Below are 7,429 nucleotides of genomic sequence, written 5' to 3' on the forward strand. Positions count from 1 at the left end.
TTTTAAAAAACAATAATTATTTAGTAACACTAATATTTCTGGAATAATTAGTTTGACCATTGTTTGACCACAGTTTGACCAGATTTGACCAAAATTCAAAAAAAACTGAAATAATTATTTAGTAACACTAATATTCTAGAATAATTAGTTTGACCATTGTTTGACCACAGTTTGACCACAATCTGAATTTTTTTTGATTTTTTTTGCCTCTCCAGATCTTAAAAGCCCGTATCTTTTTTTCTGTTAGGTTTTTGAGGATTTTGAAAATGTTTAACGGGGTTCCCCCGGTTAAATTCGGATGTAACTTTACGAGTAGATGATTTTTCATATAAAAAACTTTTTCATCCGAGTTCATATGCAAAAGTTATGCCCATTTAAAAAAATTCCAGAGAGATTTTGCAAATAAAGTCGAAATTTATATTTGTTAATTTTCTCAACAACTAGACCACATATCACATGGGAAACTTATTTTATTTTATTTTTTTGACATTTCCATCATTTTCTTTTGTTTTTCCTAAACTGAAAAGGCGGTCTAGGGGGGTAGAGTTTGATGGGCCCTTTAGTACCGGTTCGTGCCATGAACCGGTACTAATGCCTCAAAGCCCATTAGTACCGGTTGGTGGCACCAACCGGGACTAAAGGACTAACCTTTAGTTCCGGTTGGTGCCACCAACCGGTACTAATGGGCATCGCACCCTTTAGTCTCGGTTCGTGGCACCAACCGGGACTAAAGGGCCCAGGTGAACCGGGACTAATGCCTTAGCCGCACGAACCGGGACCAATGCTCACATTAGTCTCGGTTCGTGACTGAACCGGGACTAGTATGAATATTGCCCTGTGACGAAAGCCCTGTTTTGTACTAGTGATGGGCGATCTGGAGTGCTAAAAGGAAAGCGGTCTATGAGGATATTCACCAATCTCCTATGACTATACATCTATTCATCCAGCGATATATTTCAGAGTTTCAGACCCAGACTAGGGTTTCTCCGGTGAGAACGTCTGACCAGGTGAATCAGAGACCGAAGCATTGGCTCAAACCGCCGCACAATATGTCAAAGCTTAATGTTGATGCAGCAGTTGCAGAGAGACGCGGCGTGGGAACCATTGCAGCAATAGCAAGAGATGAATTTGGAGTGTTCTTGGGGGCCTCAACGTTGGGGCTTCACATCGATCACCAACCCTACCACCCTGGAAGCTTTGGCAGTGAGGGAGGCTCTAGCTTTGTCGGAAGATCTCCAACTACAGTCAATCCATGTTGCCTCCGATTGCAAGGAGGTGATAGACAGCATAAAGGAGAAGAACCGAGCGGAATACGGCGCGATTGTGCATGAAATCATAGCCTACTCTAGCAGTTTTATTTCTTGTAATTTCGTTCATGAGTTTAGGAGCTCCAATGTGGAGGCTCACAATTTAGCAAAGCATGCTTTGAAGCTTGGGGTCAGCCGCCGTGTGTGGTTAGGTCACCCCGGAAACCTCTCTTTCGTCCCGGTTCAACTGATGACGACATAATAAAGCTTTGTGAATTGTCTCAAAAAAAAGTTAGTAGAGAGTTTTTTTTTTGCGGGTCAAGTTAGTAGAGAGTTGACAACAGCCATTGACTGGACTTCCTCCTGGCGGTAGAGAGTTGAGAACAGCCATCATGAAGTGAAATCTTGAATTGTTCCCACCGTAGAGAGGCCGATTTTCGTGTTGATCGACTGTTTTGTCCCCCATCTTTGATGTTGACATCTGTTGACAAGGCTGAGCACCTTCACGAGGGACTTTTCCAAATTCTATCCACTTTGTGTCGTTGCCACAGGGTCCCTAGCACTGATTTGTTAGGCTTGGGGATTTTGCGCTGCGTGCTCAGATTTTTTTATTCTTACTCTTTGCTCTTGTATTTAGTCTAAGGATGCGACACAACTGAAAATAGAGATATACCGGAGAGTGTGTGAGCTATCCGGCACTGTCATCCCAACACCACTGGAGAGCCGAGCCATTTGCAGCGGACAGAAAAGTCAACTAAGACGTGAACATGCTCACCCTACACCGACAGAAAAACTATCTACCTGACTTCAACGAGATAAATGTACCGGCTTCAACAGTTATAATATTCCTAAAGAACAATCCATACTTTTAGAAAGTAGGCTGTCCCCGACCTTAAAATGAGGCCCTTAAGTTATCACAAGATTCCGAATGAAAGATACAAGGTCCGAGGGACCAAAACACATGCGACTGAGCGCTAGAATAAAGCCAGAAACTAGAGGTGTAGGTTCGATACATGGTCACATAGAGCCGATACAAGCGACGCAGCGCTGATGAGCGGTACTCAGCGAAGATGCATAAGTACCAAAGAGACCAACCCAATGGCTCTAGACATTGCCGTCGATCTCACATCCATACTCAAAGAACCTCCAGTTGTTGAGGTCGAGCAACTTCCTCTTCCTGATCTCACATCATCTCTGTGAGTATAAACATAGACACATGGATAAACAAACAATGAGCTAGCCACAATTGGAAGCTACAAAATTGACATGAATGGGAGACATCTATTCAAAACTTACATGGATATGGATCGGTCGTCCAATCATGAATCCAATCATCCGTCATGTTTATGACGGTGTAGCAAACACTCATAAAATGTTGGAATCGAGTTCTGATCTCTATGAGCATATTGTTCTTATCATGCAATTCCTGAAAGATTGATTGACAGTACTAATTTAGTTATTAGAAGCAGAATCCGGAAAAGAATGGGATGCAAAGACTGAGAAAAAAATAAATCATGTGGCTTAGGTGTATATATGATCGTAGTCACCTCCATGGTTTATCAGGTTCTTAACCAACCTAATAATACTGAGATAGCAATATCTTGTACCATAGTTAGCTGACCAACTCCCATCATTAGGTTCCTCAAAGAACAAATTCTTTCTAAACTGGGATCCATGCTTGAAAGCTGCAAAGTCCCTGTTTGCTTTGAGTCGCTTATTACTTCCAGGGCGGATGAACGTGAAGAGATTGTAGTAGAGTTGGTTCCAGGGAACAACTCTCGAACGGATATCATGGTCACGTTCTAGTTCATCATCAAAGTCATGCAAGAAGTACCATTTAAATGCCGGGTAGCGATAGTGAATCCAATTTGAGAACCTAGCTTTCCCTGCATTGTCCAGACGCGTTACATCCATGTGGATAGCTACAAAGCACTCCAATTTTTCTTCGGCGGTGCCCAATAAAATTGGGTGCCGCAAGACAACTTCTAGCCAGTTAGGACCGTAATAATAATCAACTCTAAGTGGGTCCCTGCATGCATACCCGAATATTAGTTAGTTACACAGGGGTAGATACAAAAAGATTAATTAGTAAAACAAGTCTTTTTAGTAATAAGTCTACTACGTATACTTGAGATAGTACTTTCATTAAGGCTATAATTTACATATTTAATTAAGTTTATTTTCCACATTGTGCTGTACTACTAAGCTGTGTTATGAGATATGGCAGAAATAGTACCACATGGTCTTTGAGAGGAGAAGATCGACAAGGGTTCTCCACTCGGGATGAGTCAAACTCCCAGGGAATAGTGTGGTTACAAAATCCATAAGCTGCTGCATGTCTCTTTCTCTCCCGACAATGTGAGAATATCGCCCCATATTAATTATCTTCAGCCCATCTCGACAAGTCACATAGTTGGCAAGCTCCGAGAGGCCACCATGTCTGATATTGCACTGCGCCGCGATATGGAGAAGTTCTATGAATGAGCTGCGTGATCATCTCGACAAGTCACATAGTTGGCAAGCTCCGAGAAACACAAGAATGAATCATCTATCTCTAAACATGAGTCAACATATTAATTGTATATAAGACAACGCACCTCATCCGCTCCCGCCAACATTCTGACAACTCTAGCTCATCATGAGCAAAAAATGGTTCACTCCTTATTCCCTGAATTGAGGCGGGAACGACTGGCACATAGGCCACTATGTGTCTCTGAGCATTGTGGCAAAAAGTACTGAAATATGCTTGCACAAGTAAGTCACCACCAAAGCTAGAAAGTTTTTCAGTATGCGCCACAATTGCATCTCCGATCTCACTAGCGTTGGCCCAATCCTCTAAGATCACTACTGTGATTTCATGAGGTTGCTCAATACCATCATCGTACGCAATTATCATCGTGCCGTTATGAACATTGCCAATGGCTTCATCATCACAGTCGTACTCGAAGGTTTTAACAAACCCACCCAAGACTCTCTGCATGAATGCATGTGTTGTTAGTTAGAGGTTAGAGTAGATGTGTAATTAAATAAATACATTTGCTTACTCTATGGAATACTACTAAATAAAATGTGTTTTGATAGACAAGAATTTGTGGTTTCAATTAATACTATACAACTAACATTCTCTTATATATATCTATGTAAGAATCTTTTGTTATTAAGATCTAGTCTAGCAGAAATTTCGGTCTAGTTTTTGTGATTATGGAATTTGATTACAACCTAGGCAATGCAGATTTTATGCAATGATCATTAGAGTGAACTTGGCTTAGTTAGGAAAACATAGGGGAACTAATTGGCTTTTAACAATTCTATATATGAGCCTAACATCCAAAAATATATATGTAGTTTAGGACAAGATCCAAATGGAAGTAGGCATGGCCTTTTTACTGCACGTTCCATAGAATATATTTTTCTGAAATACATTTGATAGAATTTACGATGCATTTCTATGGCAGAAAAAAAATTGTGATCAATTTTGTGTGTTGCCCAAAAAAAGACAAGTAAAGTTTTTTTCTTGTGACTTAACATGGAAGTAAAGAAGTTTATTTTTTGGAAAAGGAGGATCTATGCACACAGCCATAGTAAAAAAGAAATGGAGGTAATATAACTTATGATTGCATATATATACTAGCTGGTGGCGCCCCCAATTTCTATTTCTCTAGGGTCCGATTCCTTCACCCGTTGACGCTGGCGGAGGCTATGGCCTCTAATCAACGGGTGGGGCTCTGCTTTGGTAGGGTTGCCGGAGCAGATTTTTTTTCTAGTTTGGATCAAGTTGGACTACATAGCTTTCTTATTTTAAAATGCATGATTGATAGAAGCTCAAAGAGAAAGAGTTAAATGATGTGTTCTTAGCGAAGGGAAACATCTGATCAAGACATGCGCTGGATGGTTAAGGTTCACTTGGCGAAGACCCCTTCAGGACAATTTCCTTCTATAGCACCAGCAGTCCAGCACCATGAATGCTATGGAGTTCCCTTTCCATCCAGAGAGGTCATGGAGCACCCTAGGTTTTCTTCACGAGCTTGTGAAGTTCTATGCCCCCACCATTCTTTGTCATAAACTTAGCTAAACTCTTGGTCTATAAGGTTTTTGCTATAAACAGCAATGCATGGCCTAGGTGGTACATATGGTTCACGATTGTAGTTGAGCTCCCACTACCATATGCAGCCATGGGCCATGGCGCATCACATCACATGTGTGGTTGGGGACTGAAAGCCTCTTCGATGGCTTTGCCCCAGAACCACCAAAGCTGTGGAGTACTCGGATGCATGGTTTGAAAGATACTTTGATAGTTTTGTGGCCTTTAGGACATCTGTTTGAAGGAGAAATGGTTGATGGGCTTGTCATGCACAAGTAAAAGATTTGTCAATCATTTTAAGTTGCTCCTAAGTGTTATGAACCTTTATGCAATGCAATTACATTGTGAGGGTAAAAAAAGACAATTACTATAACTATTCCTTTCTTTATTTTTTAAGGCAAGGAAAAAATAAACATACCTAATTATACCCCAGTTTTAGTCTATGTGATATATAGTATGAAAATGCATATAATAATAGTGAATGCTCGTTGACAAAATCATAACAACACTCAAATTAACTTTGCTAAATTTCTTTTTACAAAGCAACCATGTGTTGCCGTGTTCTTGGACAGACTTTTTTTTTGTTAGAGCAGACATCACAAAGTGTGTGTAACACCATATAAAGAGAGAAAGATTATGTACATATGGCACTTACATGTTAAGATTGAATGTATGCAATAGAGTAAACTGAATCCTTATTTTAGGGATCTCTTACAGTGCATTGTGAAACATACATAAGTTGGACCATGCATATTAAAAATACTCACTAACTAATTTTTAAGTGGTTGAGTGTTATAAGTTGGCATTTTTTTAATCCAGAATATTTTTAACATAGCTAATGCATCCATAGAAAGAGAAAAAAGACCAATAATATGTGAATGCAAGACTAAATTGGTTAAGTAAAAAGTTTACAGTAAGCACTGCTAAATTGGTTGTAGCTTATTTTTACACTAAGCACTACTAAATGATTGAAAAGTTGTCATTACTACGCTAACTGCTAAGCACTTCTAAATTGGAGTTCATTTTTACGCTAAGCACTAAAAAAGTTGCATTCAACCAATGTAGTAGTTGGCATTTTAGGCTAAGCACTACTAAATTGAAACTGTTGGTATTTTTAAGCAAAGCAAAAATGTACTCAGTTACCTTCGTCAGGTTTGGCGCATTGTTTCGTGCAGTTCTGAGCCTTTGTTGCGCCTTATGCAAGTCAATATTGAATTGTCTCTGTCCTTCCAGCGTCTACATAATAATTGACGAAATAACAAAGTAAGAGCATAGCTAATGCATCCATAGAAAGAGAAAAAAGAAAGCAAAGAGTTTGCTGTAGTTTGTACTAACCTTACGAGTTTCAGCACCATCTGCTTGAATCCACCAAGCGTTTCGCGGCCGATGCATCTGTAGTGGTGGGGTGAGCAAAGAAATGGATTAATCCAAAACTATGAACAAGAAAAAGTAAAAAAGAGAGAGGTAGCAGCGAAGAGAGAGGAGCACGAACGATAAGAAACCTCAACACGATGAAAAATCACAACACAGCAGGGATGGACTGTTAGAGGTGACTAACAATGCAGTGCAAGAAGAACATCAATAAAAAAAGAAATAGAGAGGCGAAAGCTAACCCTAAACCATAATCCAAAATATGAATAAGAAAATGGAAAACAAGAAAAATGAGAGGAGGAGAGAGGGAGGAACACTTGAGAGAGGATGAGAAACCTCAACAGACTTGGATGAAATCTCTAGATCTGCAAGAAGAGATGGAAAAGATGGACTGTTAGAGATAACTAACAATGCATTGCAAGATGAACATAAATAAAAAATTGGAAACAGAGAGAGGGACGCTAACGCTAAACCATTAGCAATCCCCTGCGCGCTGTGTGGCTACACTGGTGCCGGCCACTCCAACTTATAGAGGGCGCGGGCCGGGGAGGGGCGGGCGGGTGGGGGTAGCTCTGATATAACTGATGTTTGGTCAGAGAGAGAGAGAGAGAGAGAGAGAGAGATGTGCTATGAGACAGAGCACGCGCTACAGTGGAGAGAAATAAATATGAGCGTAAGACAGAGAGCTAGAGTAGAGACAAATAAACATATGTGAGTAGCTGTGTGTGTG

At 40.3% G+C, this 7,429-nt stretch overlaps 1 long non-coding RNA gene across 1 annotated transcript; it reads right to left on the reverse strand.

The window, feature by feature from the left end:
- Positions 1 to 2,139: 2,139 nt before the first annotated feature.
- Positions 2,140 to 7,182, reverse strand: LOC123497402 (uncharacterized). Its single transcript, XR_006671104.2, has 6 exons — positions 6,831 to 7,182; positions 6,664 to 6,720; positions 6,472 to 6,564; positions 3,484 to 4,221; positions 2,544 to 3,276; positions 2,140 to 2,441 (listed from the first exon to the last, which is right to left on the reverse strand). It is a non-coding gene; the product is annotated as an uncharacterized lncRNA (long non-coding RNA).
- Positions 7,183 to 7,429: the final 247 nt, after the last annotated feature.

The sequence above is a fragment of the Aegilops tauschii genome, chromosome 2, assembly GCF_002575655.3.
Source record: "Aegilops tauschii subsp. strangulata cultivar AL8/78 chromosome 2, Aet v6.0, whole genome shotgun sequence".
NCBI classification, from domain to species: domain Eukaryota; kingdom Viridiplantae; phylum Streptophyta; class Magnoliopsida; order Poales; family Poaceae; genus Aegilops; species Aegilops tauschii.